General features: G+C 55.2%; 1 protein-coding gene, 1 non-coding gene and 2 pseudogenes across 2 annotated transcripts in view; all 4 read right to left on the bottom strand.

Moving 5' to 3' along the window:
• LRRC66 (leucine rich repeat containing 66) overlaps positions 1–13,912 on the bottom strand; it is an 85,608-nt gene that overhangs the window by 27,861 nt on the left and 43,835 nt on the right. The gene's annotated exons all lie outside the window — the stretch shown is intronic.
• On the bottom strand, positions 5,637–8,023 carry LOC147728871 (28S ribosomal RNA; annotated as a pseudogene).
• Positions 8,502–8,653, bottom strand: LOC147728870 (5.8S ribosomal RNA). The gene has a single exon (XR_015309608.1). It is a non-coding gene; the product is annotated as a 5.8S ribosomal RNA (ribosomal RNA).
• LOC147728869 (18S ribosomal RNA) lies at positions 9,587–12,353 on the bottom strand (annotated as a pseudogene).

Raw genomic sequence — 13,912 nt, 5'->3', positions numbered from 1 at the left:
AGGGGGAAGTCACGACCCTGAAATGTCAAATGACCTCAATGACTTTTTTACTGTGGCAGAAGTGGATACGAGGGTGAAGGATGCGGAGAGGCGTTCCCACTGCAGTAACATCTAAATGCTGTGTTTCACCAAGAAGGCAGAGGGAGTCGCCACTGAAGCCATGCAGCATTTCTGATTTCTTTGTCATTGAAAGAGCACACAGAGCCTTGGTTCTGTCCACTCGATCTGGTTCCCTCCCTTAGGTCCATCAATGCTAAAGGGCTTAATTATCAAGGAAGAGACTGTATCTTGAGGACAGCGAGGAAACAGGAGGTCTCCCGATTTGAGAATTGTACTATTGCCATTTACCTAGATTACACAAAGTTGGTACAAGACCAGCGGAAGTCTTTCAGAGCGCCAAACAGAAATTGAGAGCCACGGGGCTGAAATATGTTATTATATCCGGCTAAGCCGAAGGCGCTCCACAATGCTAAAGCCTATTTTTTTTACAAACCTGAAGCAGTCAGGGAATAGCTAGAGATTAGAGACTTGGACACCACTCAGCTTGGTGGTTTTAGCAGCCGTGGGACTTGGAGTAAGCTCTACTGTGATCCCCGTCTGAAAAATCCCAGAAACAACGTCAGCCCGGAGAGGATTCCAGACACTGCTATTACTGCAGGTGGGGAGAAGGGGTTAGGGTTAGGGAATTTGAGGCTGGTTGGCATTGGAGATGACTTTCCGTATGTCCAAATCTTTTTCCGAGAATGTAATTTGGGAACCTTTTCTCCACAACACTTTATACTAGTCTTAAATCCTCTTCTTTTTCTTACAGCAGTGCATTTTCCTAAATAATCTGCGTGTTTTAACCATTAACAAATCCAAGCCGGGGGTCTTGGATGCTACATGGGTTTGGGTTTGCAAGTTGTTTCCTCTTACCTTAATTTATCATAAGGAGGCTGGTCAGGGTTCCTGGCTAGGATGAGAGTGAATCTTATTTATTTTCTTTCTCCTTGTTTATCTTTTACTTCTTCGTTAATGTAATTATTGGGTCCCAGATGGACCGTTTGGGGACCGATGCTTGTTCTGGTGCAGGAGTGTGTGGACTCCTGAAATCAAATAATGGTGATGAGGTTGTTCCGAGGGGGAGGGGGTAATAAGTAGTTACTTTTTTCAGTTTCAATTGAGGTTTGTTTATGTGAGTAACCAAGAGACACTGAATATTATCTTGAAATGAGCACACTTCCACAAGAGGGACACCAACAAATATCATATCTTGCCTGTGGGTACTGACTATAATCTTCACTCCTGGAATGTTAGAGGCCTCTGCATTTGTATTAAACGCTACCTAGTCCTAGCGCTCCTCGAATAACATAGAACTAGTATAGCGTGTCTTCAAGAGACCCATCGTTTGCTAGAGGAGTACTTGTCTGGCTAGCCCCTGGGGCACCCTTTTCTCACACATACGGAGGCAGATGTGGAGGGCCAATATATACTGATCCAGGGTACGTTAGATGGTCAAGACTTGGAACTCGTATGGCCAAACATTGCCAACGACTCATTCTGCCCTGCACTCATGGATGTTATGTCCTCCACTGCTGGGGTGAACACCATCTGGGGCGGGGATTTTAATTGTATGGTGAATGGTGACCCAGACCACCAACCCCCAACATCATACTTAACCCAAAATAACAGCTAGTTTGTATGACACCGTGTCCAAATTGGGTTTCAGTGACGTTTTGGAGGGAGACTTACCTGGAGCATCAACAATACACTTGTTACTCTCTCATTCATGGTACCTTTAGTAGGTTAGATTGCATACTGGTAACACAACAGATGATTGTTAGGGTTCAAGAGATTGTGCATCTCACACTTTATTTATCGGATCACGGCCCGGTGGTGTGTTTTTCCAATGGCCGGGGGTCCATTTGTTCCCTTCTCATAGAGATTTCCCTCTGAGGTACTCCAGGACCAAGTGGGTAAGGAAGCAAATCCGACACACTGACAGATTATATAGAAATTAACTGGATGACCACCCATACCAGAGTGACGGAATGGGAGGCACTGAAAGCAGCATTGAGAGGTAGTTCCATGGGCCTCTTGTGTAGGGTTAGATGCACCTTACAAGCTGAACTACTTCAGAAGGAGGCAGAATTGGCTGCATTGCAGAGGCAGACAGATGGGGCGGAGGTGTGCCAAATAGTGAAATAGAGCTGTTGAGGCAACTGACAGAAATCAGGGACAGACTAGAGTGTTATACTCTGGAATCATACAGACAGTTGCTCAATCGGGAGGGGGATTGCCCAGGTAGACTACAAGCTTGGCTCCTCCTCTGCAAATTACCCAGTAACCCAATGCTCTGCTTGGTAGAATACCTCTGTGCTGATGTAAGGACGCAGAGCGACACCCTACAAGTGTTCCAAGTTCACTTGGAACGCGTGTATATTTACCCAGGGGACCCGAACAATAATATTCTTTAAGACTACTTGAGTGGGATACAAATCCCATGGCTTAATGAAGTGATGCGCCAGGACCTTGATGCTGTGCTTGCCCTGGAGGATGTATGGATCGTTGTCAACTGTTTTCAGCGGGAAAGATTCCAGGGAATGACGGCTTCACAACTGAATTTTACCGGGTAGACTCTGTGATGGTGACACCCCGTTTTCTGGAGGTACAAGCTAGGAGGGCCCTCCCATCTTCGATGTGTGAGGGATCAATTGTTATGCTTTTGAAACACGGTGCAGAACCGTCTGATCCCGCCTCTCACAATCTGATCAGGGTGATACACATCAATATGAAGATACTCTGTAAAGTCCTTGCCACATGACTGAGTTCAGTGATTATTGAACTGGTTAATGCTGATCAGTGTGGCTTAATTCCCGGTAGGAATACCACCATGTATATTAGATGCCTAACATATATTATACATGAAGTGGAACATGTTGGAACATTCATGAGGATCTAGTCCTGGTATCTATTAACATTGCCAAGGTGTTTGACACCGTGAACTGGCAATACTTATCTGTGGTGCTGGAGGCGATGGGGTTCGGCCCAAAATTTCATAATTGGATCAAGTTGCTTTATACGGCACACACAGCTAGGGTTCGCTTGAGTAGTCTCTGTTCCGCTCTGATGAGAATTAAGAGAGGACGAGACAGTGGTGTCCCTTATCACCCTTGTTGTTTGCTTTGTCGCTCAAGCCCCTGAGGCTTAGAAGTGAGATTGACAGATGGGGAATCTGTGTCCCAGGAAGGCCTTATTTAATTTTGCTTTATGCAGATGGCACACTTTTTTATCTGAAGGACCCCCAGGGAGTCACTTCTGTTACTTATGCAACACTTTTGAAGCCTTTGGGGACATATCCAGACTGCGCATTAACATAAATAAGTCCCTGCTCTTCCCGTTGGGCCGGCTGGCAAGACAGGGCATTGGCATGCTGCAGATCTCCCTTTTTCCTGTTCAGATATCTTGGAATCATGTTTACACATACAGTGCAGAAGCGGAATCAATGCAATATAAACTGAGTGACGGAGGGCTTGGCAGCCTCGGAGTGATTTTGGGTTACCTTCCCCTTATCCCTAATGGGACATGTTGCAGTGGCAAAATTATGTTTTTTATAAGGGATGGCATCCGCCAGCGGAGTAGAGTTAGCCAGCCACCTGCCCCCTAGCCCTTTCCCTGCTTCTGAACCCAGCCAGGTTGGGTGAGCCGCCCTGGCCCTGATGAACCCCTGTCCCCAGCGCCCGGACCCTTGGATGGCTTGCAGGACTGGGGAGGCTGCCGGACAGAGCTCCAGCTCCAAGCCTGGTTCCAGATTCCGAACTCTAGCCAGGCCAGTGAGAGCCACCCCGTGCCCCGGTGAACTCCCGTCCCCAGCGCCCGGACCCTCGACTGACTTGCAGGATGGGGGCTCCCACAACCCGGGGCCCGGCGGACAGAGCTCAAGCTTCTGGCCCGTCAAAGCTTCCGAACCCTAGTCAAGTCGGGCGGAGCATCCCTGGACCCCGATGAACCCCCGTCCCCAGCGCCCAGACACTCGGCTGCCTTGCAGGACCGGGGCTCCCGCACACCGGGGCCTGCTGGATGGAGCTCAAGCTCTGGGAACGGTCCTAGCTTCGGAACCCTGGCCAGGCCAGGGAAAGCCTCCCCGGGCCCCGGTGGATCCCTGTCCCAAGTGCCCGAAGCCTTGGCTGCCTTGCAGGATGGGGGCTCCAGCACCCCAGGGCCTGCCGGACGGAGCTCAAGGTACGGGCCCGGTCCCAGCTTCTGAACCCTAGCCAGGCTGGGGAGAGCCTCCCTGGGCCCCGGTGGACCCTCGACCCCAGCGCCCAAACCCTCAGCTGTCTTTCAGGATGGGGGACTCCCGCACCCTGGGGCCCGTCGGATGAAGATCATGCCGGTCCCAGCTGCCGAACCCTAGCCAGGTCGGGGAGAGCCTCCCTGGGCCCTTATTTACCCCGTCCCCATTCCCGAACCCTTGGCTGGTTTGCAGGACAGGGGCTCCTGCACCCCGGGGCCCGCCAGACGGAGCTCGAGCCCCGGGCCCGATCACAGCTTCCGAACCCTAGCCAGGCCGGGAAGAGCCACCCTGGGCTCTGGTGGACCCCCGTCCCCAGCGCATAGACCCTTGGCTGCCTTGTACCCCTAGACCCACCGGACGGAGCTCAAGTCCTGGGCCTGTCCCAGCTTCTGAACCCTAGCCAGGCTGGGGAGAGCCTCCCTGGGCCCCCGTCCCCAGCAACCAGACCCTTGGCTGGCTTGCACGGTGGGGTCTCCTGCACCCGGGGGCCTCCCGGACAGAGCTCAAGCCCCGGGCCCTCTCCCAGGTTCTGAACCCTAGCCAGGCCGGGAGAGCCTCACCGGGCCCCGGTGGACCCCCGTCCCCAGCGTCCGGACCCTCGGCTACCTTGCAGGATGGGGAGCTCCTGCACTATGGGGCCTGTCAGACGGAGCTCGAGACCCGACTTTCGGCTGGAACCAAGGAGGGTTAAGCCCAGGCCACATCCTCTCCCCACCAGCCTGCCTGGGAAGCCCCTTTATCTCATCTATTAAGAACCTTGGGGAAGGAAAAAAGTTAGAGTTAGCCTGGCTGGCCGGCCACCTGTTCACCCAGCCCGCAGGGCCATATGGTTTCCTGCCTGCAGGGCCATCTGGTCGCCCAGCCATAGGGCCTTCTGGTCGCACAGCCAGGCAACCAGATGGCCTGAGACTGCCGGACCCAGTCGCCCTTGCAGTCTTAGGTGGCCAGGCGCTCTGACGCCGCTGCTCGGGAGGCTCATTCCCTGGGGCTGCTTGCCTCACTGCTCGACTTGCATGCGAGCAGTGGGAAGGGGCCCAGCCGGCCCAGGCCATCTGGTCCCCCTGCTGATCGGCAAGGGATGGTGGCCCCCATCCCTGCACCCCGGTGGGGCAGGACAGGAGGGGAGGCTCCTGTGCCAGAGGGCACATGGTGAAGGCAGCCTCCTGCAGGCCTGCATTGCCCCCTCTGCATCCCTCCCTCCGGCACGGCGGCAGAGGGACCCACCCCCTGGGTGTGGTGGAGGAGGGCATCCGCGGGCACCCATGCACGGAAAGACAAAAGCTTGGTTTTCAAGAGCCAATCCTTATCCCTAAGTTACGGATCTGACTTGTCAACTTCCCTTACATACATTGTTCCAACATGCCAGAAGCTGTTCACCTTGGAGACCTGCGGATATGGGTACGGCCCGCCACCAGATTTACACCACCTCCCCCGGATTTTCAAGGACCAGCGAGAGCTCACAGGACACCGGCGGAACCGCAACGCTTTCGAAAGGCACGGGCTCCTCTCTCGGGGCAAACCCATTCCAGGGTACCCTGACTTTCACAAAGAAAAGAGAACTCTCTCCGGGGCTTCCGCCTGCTTTTCTGGAATCGTTTGCGTTACCCCACTGGACGCATCGAGGGCACCTGTCTCTGCCACTCCGGGATCAGAGATCTGAACCCGACTTCCTTTCGATCAGCCGAGGGCAACGCAGGCCATCGCCCGTCCCATCCGAACGACGCTCGGCCATCTCTTGGGACCGACTGACCCATGTTCAACTGATGTTCACATGGAGCCCTTCTCCACTTCGGCCTTGAAAGTTCCTGTGAATATTTGCTACTACCACCAATATCTACACCTGCGGCGACTCCACTTTGGGCCCTCGCCCTGGGCTTCCATGCGCACCGCAGCGGACCTCCATTCTACTCATCGCGGCTTCGCCCCCGTGGCTCTCAGCGCCGGCGATGGCCGGGTATGGGCCCGACGCTCCAGCACCATCCATTTTCAGGGCTAGTTGATTCATCAGGTGAATTGTTATACACTCCTTAGCGGATTCCGACTTCCATGGCCACAGTACTGCTGTCTATATCAACAGGATCCTTGTTTCCGGTCCAGGGAAGACATGGCTTGGCAGTTCGGGCTGGACTGTTCCCATGAGGCACAGGGTCAAACTGATTTGCATATGGCCATGTCTGAACTGGGATGGCAGAGTGAGCTAAAGAATGGTAATGGATTAAACCCAGATCAGTTTGCTGGGGGTGAGTGTTTGATTTGCTCAAACGCTCCGTCCATCATCCCCTTTTGTATCGTCTATATCAATCAACACCTTTTCTGGGGTCTGATGAGCATCGGCATTGGGCGCTTTAACCCGGTGTTTGGTTCATCCCACAGTGCCAGTTCTGCTTACCAAAAGTGGCCCACTAGGCACTCGCATTCCATGCCCGGCTCCACGCCAGCGAGCCTGGCTTATTTCCTATTGAAAATAGGTTGAGATCGTTTCAGCCGCAAGACCTCTAATCATTCGCTTTACCAGATAAAACTGGGGGTTCCGAGCCCCAGCTATCCTGAGGGAAACTTCAGAGAGAACCAGCTACTAGATAGTTTGATTAGTCTTTCGCCTCTATACCCAGGTCGGATGACCGATTTGCATGTCAGGACAGCTACAAACCTCCACCAGAGTTTCCTCTGGCTTCGCCCTGCCCAGATTTAGTTCACCATCTTTCGGGTCCTATCACGTACGGTCATGCTCCACCTCCCCGACAGTCGTGCACCCGCCAATGGAAGCGCGGCAAGATCCCACCTCAGCCGGCGCACCCTGGCCCTCACCTTCATTGCGCCAGAGGGTTTTGCTCGGCTGTCCGACTCACGCACATGTTAGACTCCTTGGTCTGTTTCAAGGCGTGTTGGGTAGGTAACCGACATCGCTGCAGACCCCTGCCACACGGCGTGGGCCTTCCCACCCGGTGGCGCAACACGGTTAGGGTGCACAGAGCACAGTCCGCACCAGTCGACAGTCGCTCTGACAGCAGGGGGCCCTGTCCCCCTTTCCCTGCCCAGGCGCAGCCCGTGGGGCAGCCGGGAGCGGGTGCCCGGGGGAGGGTGCGGAGGCCGTCGAATCTTCCTCGGCAAAGCTGCTGCCAGGGGGCTGTATCACCCTCTGCCTGAGCAGAGGGCCACCTGCCACCCCAAACCCTTCCCAGCTGTCCCAGTGCCGGTTGTGGCGCACCGCACAAGGAAATGTGCTCTGCGGGGCTGGGTAGGGCCCAGGCGCTGATCCCACAGAAGGGATCCGGAACTCCAGGACCACCGACCTCCCGCCGTATTGAATCCTCCGGGCTGATTTCAAGAACCCCACCTGTTTACCTCTCGACAGTTTCACGCCCTCTTGAACTCTCTCTTCAAAGTTCTTTTCAACTTTCCCTTACGGTACTTGTTGGCTATCGGTCTCGCGCCCTTATTTAGCCTTAGATGTAGTGTTTACCACCTACTTTGGGCTGCATTTCCAAACAACCCGACTCTGAGAACACCTGATCACGGCACGCCGCGGGCTGCTCCGGCCTAACACTGTGCGCGGGTTGAGTCTCAATCAGAAAGACTGGGGCCTCCTGAGTGACGCCGGGGAATCGGTCTTCTGTATGCCACATTTCCCATGCCCGTCGCCGGGCGGGGATTCGAGGCTGGGCTCTTCCCTCTTCACTCGCTGTTACTGGGGAATCCTGGTTAGTTTCTTTTCCTCCGCTGAGTAATATGCTTAAATTCAGCAGGTCGCCACGTCTTATCTGAGGTCGTAGTCGGAAAAAACGCCAAAGCATCGGGGGGAGCCACCGAGGAAGGCCAGGCCCCTGCAGTAGCAGAGGCCTGATGTCCCGTCACCATGCACCCTCTTCTCCAGATTGTATCTGGAGGGCGTTGGCCCTCTCCGGGAAGCCGGCTGCGGAGTTGGGCGGGCAAGGCACGTGAGCACGGGCCGCCAGTGGGACACCACAGACAGCCACGCAAAGCATGCAACTACGCAGTCAGGATAGGCCTGGGGCGGACCCGTCATTGGCCTCCATCCCCACAGGAGGCGGGGGAGATGAGACTAGGTGCACCTGTGGTGTACCTCCGCGACAGCACCCAGTGAGGGACCCGGCCACAGGCGATCGGAGGATCTGACCTTGTGGGGGGACGAAGGGAAGTGGAGCTAACTCTGCAATGACCCCAGCCGCGTCCCGAGGAAGCCCCATGGCAATTGACAATTGAGCGACCCTCAGACAGGCGTAGCCCCGGGAGGTACCCAGGGCCGCAAGGTGCGTTCAAAGTGTCGATGATCAATGTTCTGCAATTCACACTAATTCTCTCAGCTAGCTGCGTTCTTTATCGACGTGCGAGCCGAGTGATTCACCGGCAAGAGTTACAGGCAACTTTTCAAAACGTTCACCCACCTGCGGATGCAGGAGAGGCAGGAGAAAGGCGACGCCATCCGTCTACCACCAGTGCGGTAAGACGGCCCGGGCACCCCATTGAAGGCTTCCCCTTTGAGAGTCAGTCTACACAGTTGGGAGAAAAAAGCATTACCAGGCGCTCAGCCCGGGAGTCCCCCCACACACCCACGGGAAAGAAGGAGGCTCCCAGAGCAAATGGAGCAGGCAGCCCTACTGCCATGGTCCCTCTTGGAGTAACTGGGAGGGACTGCGCAAGTCTTCAAATCCCTCAGCCCAGCTGCACGGGATCGGGTCGAACCGGGTACCTGGCAACGAGGGAGAATCGCCCAACTTGAACATCAGCCGTGCGTCACCAGGCGGCAAGATCCATGCCACCCCACCCTTGCCCAGGTTGGAGGCACCAGAAGGGAAGAGCCAGGATGCTCTTTATCCTACCGAGAGGAGCTGGGGTCCCCTCGCAGGCCCTCAGCACCTTCTCCTCCAAGTCTCCCTGCCGCGGGAGAAGGGGTGCCCCTCAGTCACCTGAAGCCTGGTCGAGCCTAGATCGGGCGCGGGAGGGCCCAGGCGATGGCAGGGCCTTTCGAGGGGTTGGTACTGCCATTCGGGTTCCCCCCACCGCAGGGGTCGTGCCAGGTGAGCACGAATTCCGTCTTGGGAGGAGGGCCTAACGCTGAACCCCTCCCAGGAAAGGGGGCTGACTCCCATCCCCAGTCCCTCACACGTTGGTCGGGTCCTCCCCTGTGGAAGAGGCCCGTCAAAGGCCCGGGCCCCACCCAAGCCCCCATGCAGCCACGGACTGCTGCGCCAGCCGGGGGCGCGCCAGGCCTTGTGCCTATGGTGTGCTTGCAGGAGGCGACCGAGGGCTTCAGGCTGGCACCGTCGGTCGATTGGGCTGCTCCGTCGTTAATGATCCTTTTGCAGGTACACCTTCGGAAACATTGTTACAACTTTTATTTCCTCTAGATAGTCAAGTTTGATTATCTTCTCGATGCTCCGCCAGGGCTGTTGCCGTCCCCGGCGGGGCAAATCCGTGGACCTCACTAAACCATCCAATCGGTAGTAGCGACGGGCGGTGTGTACAAAGGCCAGAGATTTAATCAACGCAAGCTTATGGCCCGTACTTACTGGGAATACCTCGTTCATGGGAAATAATTGCAATCCCTATCATAAACGGGTTCAGCGGGTTTCCCGCACCTGTCTGCGAAGAGTAGGCACATACTGATTCGTTCAGTGTAGCGCGCGTGCAGCCCCGGACATTCAAGGGCATCACAGACCTGTTATTGCTCGATCTTGTGTAGCTGAATGCCACTTATCCCTCTAAGAAGTTAGATACCGACGCTGGGGGTCGCGTAACTAGTTTGCATGGAGGAGTCTCGTTAGTTATCGGAATTAACCAGACAAATCGCTCCAACAACTAAGAACGGCAATGCACCACCACCCACAGAATAGAGAAAGAGCTATTAATCTGTCAATCCTTTCTGTGTACAGGCAGGGTGAGGTTTTCCGTGTTGAATCAAATCAAGCCGCAGGCTCCACTCCTGGTGGTGCCCTTCCGCCAATTCCTTTAAGTTTCAGCTTTGTAACCACACTCCCCCGCAACCCAAAGACTTTGGTTTCCCGGAAGCTGCTCAGCGGGTCATGGGAATAACACCGCCGGATTACTAGTCCAAAAACAATAGTTGATGGACAGAATGCAGAACAATGTCATACATTCACCCCAGTACAGAGATCTGGGCCTAAAGCTATTGTTTTTTTGCTCACCATGCCATTCCAGTTTGAACCCAGCCTTATGCAAATCAGTCTTGACCCTGTGCCCATGGGAACAGTCCAGCCCAAACTGCAAAGCCAGGTCCTCCCTGGACTGGACACAAGCATACTAGGACCAGTTTCGGGGTTTCACCCCTCTTCAGCCAGGATAGGTTAATTCCAGTGGCATGGAGAGCATGGGTCCCACGTCTGGACATACCCGTTCCACTCGGGGTGACAAATGCAAAAACAACAGTTGAGGGACAGAATGCAGAACAATGTCATACATTCACCCCAGGACAGAGATCTGGGCCTAAATCCATCGCTTTTTTGCTCCCCATGCCATTCCAGATTGAACCCAGCCTTAAGCAAATCAGTCTTGACACTGTAGCTCATGTGAACAGTCCAGCTGGGGTGGCGTAGTGGGCAAAAGAACGATGTATTTAACCCAGATCTTTTGACTGAGGGAGAATGCTTGCATTGTCAGCATTCCGTCCATCATTTGTTTGCTGTAACACTTTTTGCACCACGTGGGATGGGTATGCCCAGACATGGGTCCCTTGCTCACTGTGCCAGTGGATTTAAGCTAGCCCGGCTGAAAAAGGGTGACATACCCTGAAACCGGTCCCAGGATTCTTGTTTCCGGTCCAGGGAGGACCTGGCCTGGCAGTTCGGTCTGGACTGTTCCTATGGGGCACAGGGTCAAGACTGATTTGCATATGGCTGGGTCCAAACTGGGATGGCGTAGTGGGCAAAAGAACAATGATTTAACCCAGATCTTTTGACTGGGGGAGAATGTTTGCATTATCAGCATTCCATCCATCATTTGTTTGCTGTAACGCTTTTCTCCCCAAGTGGGATGGGTATGCCCAGATGTGCGTCCCTTGCTCACTGTGCCACTGGATTCAAGCTAGCCTGGCTGAAGAAGGGTGACATACCCTGAAACCTGTCCCAGGGTGCTTGTTTCGGGTCCAGGGAGGACCTGGCAGTTCGGTCTGGACTGTTCCCATGGGCACAGGTTCAAGACTGATTTGCATATGTCTGGGTCCAAACTGGGGTGGCGTAGTGGGAAAAAGAACGATGGATTTAACCCAGATCTTTTGACTGGGGTGAATGTTTGCATTGTCAGCATTCTGTCCACCATTTGTTTGCTGTAAAGCTTTTCGGCCCAAGTGGGATGGGTATGTCCCTTGCTCACTGTGCAACTGGATTCAAGCTAGCCTGGCTGAAAAAGGGTGGCATACCCTGAAACCGGTCCCAGGATGCTTGTTTCTGGTCCAGGGAGGACCTGGCATGACAGTTCGGTCTGGACTGTTCCCATGGGGCACAAGATCAAGACTGATTTGCATTTAGTTGGGTCCAAACTGGAGTGGCTTAGTGGGCAAAAGAATGATGGATTTAACCCAGATCATTTGACTGGGGGAGAATGTTTGCATTGTCAGCATTACGTTCATCATTTGTTTGCTGTAACACACTGGATCGCTAGTCGGCATCGTTTATGGTCGGAACTACGACGTTATCTGATCGTCTTTGAACCTCCGACTTTCGTTCTTGATTAATGAAAACATTCTTGGCAAATGCTTTTGCTTTGGTTCGTCTTGCACCGGTCCAATAATTTCAACTCTAGCAGCACAATACGAATGCCCCCGGCCGTCCCTCTTAATAATGACCCAGTTCCAAAAACCAACAAAATAGAACCAGAGTACAATTCCATTATTCCTATCTGAAGTATTCAAGTGACCCGCCTGCTTTAAACACTCAATTATCAACGCTTCAGACCCCCACGACACTCAGTCAAGAGCATCAAGGGGGCGCCAAGAGGCAGGGGCTGGGACAGGCGGTAGCTCGCTTCATGGCAGACCACCATTTAAATCCCAAGATACAACTACTGCTTTTTAACTGTAGCAAAGGCTGGCCAAGCAGTCCTTCCCAAAACGGACCGAGAGTGCCCGATCGATCAGAGTACGGCCGGGGTCTCCCCTGGCAGGCCGTCCTGCGCAGGGGGATGCCGGCTTCGTGTCCCTGCCAACTCCCGGGGCGAGCGGGCTCAGAGGAAAGGCCCATCGGGAAGGGGCTGAGAGGCAGGCGTGGTCCCCGGCTTGCGGGCCCGGGTCCTGCCTTCCCCTGTCTCAGAATCACCAGACCTCATGGAGGTCTGACTGACCTGACCCTCTCCCTAGTAATCCGGAGGAAAATTACCCCCTTTCTTGTAATCAGTGCGCACCGAGTGATAAAGGGGACCCTAGGCGCGATCGTGCCTGACCTCCTGGAGCCCTTGCTGTAATCAGGGAGGCAAATGAGCCCTCATCTGGACTTCCAGGGAAGCCCGGCCAGATGGCTGAGGGGAAAGGGCAGCCATCTGGTCGCTCTGTGCCCTAACGAAACGGTGAGCGGGCGCTGAGGCATGGGGGGCCAGAGGCTCGGGCCCCGGCTGGGCCTCAGCCATGGGGCTGCGAGGGGGGAGCCAGCGGGCCCTCCCACTCGAGGCCTGCGGACACCTTTTTTTTTTAAAATAAATTCTTTGTTCATGAGTGTACATACATAGCTCATCCCAACTATAATCAACACATGTCTAACATTCACGGTTTTCTATTTTCACCCCAACCTAGTTCATACAGCAGTAATCCCCTTCAATAGGCACCAATCCCTGTAACTTCTATATTCACAAAATGGCTCCGCGTCATGTGACATTGCACGCCTACCCTCAGGAAGGTGCCGGAGACCTCCTATAGCCGTACCTGTGTCTGAAAAGGCCTGCGGACACCTTGACAAGCAGGTAAAGCAGGGGAGGTCTGCACTGGACCGACGGATCCCCGTCCGGGGCCCTTAGCATATCGGCAGGATGGAGACGGGCACAGGGCTAGCGCACCAGACCAGGGCCCTGGCGAGACCCCTGGTCCCAGCTGCGGCTCCCAGCCCCAGAGGTACAGGAGAAGCCTCCCCGGGCCTGCGCGGACCCCGTCCTGGGCACCCTGCCACATGGCAGTCCCAAGAACGGAGCCCGGGGTGGGGAGGCTGCCCTCTCCGGGGCCCTCAGGGGCCCCAGACAGAGCTCCTGAACCCAGCCAAGCAAGGGGGGCTCCCCATGCATGACAGAACCCCGTCCCCCTGCCTTTGGCATAGCAGCAGGCCGGAGGATGGGGCCCAGGGCTGGAGTTCCTGATCCGGGGCCCGGAAGGGCCCCTGGACCCAGCCAGGGCTCCCGGTCCCAGAGGCGCAGGGGAAGCCTACCCGGGCTTGTGGGACCCCATCCCGGGTACCCTGCCATGCGGCAGGCTCGAGGTCAGAGCCTGTGGTGGGGGCGCCACCCTCCCTGGGGCCCTCAGGGACCCCGGACGGAGCTCCTGAACCCAGCCAAGTGAAGGGGGCTTCCCGGGCATGACAGAACACTGTCCTAGGCCCTTGACATAGCAGCATGCATGGGGATGGGGCCCAGGGCTGGAGCACCCAACCCGGGTCCTGGCAGCACCCCTGGACCCACCCG

Source organism: Lissotriton vulgaris, chromosome 3_1, assembly GCF_964263255.1.
Source record: "Lissotriton vulgaris chromosome 3_1, aLisVul1.2, whole genome shotgun sequence".
Classification (NCBI taxonomy): domain Eukaryota; kingdom Metazoa; phylum Chordata; class Amphibia; order Caudata; family Salamandridae; genus Lissotriton; species Lissotriton vulgaris.
This window is presented reverse-complemented; position numbering and strand designations above follow the sequence as displayed.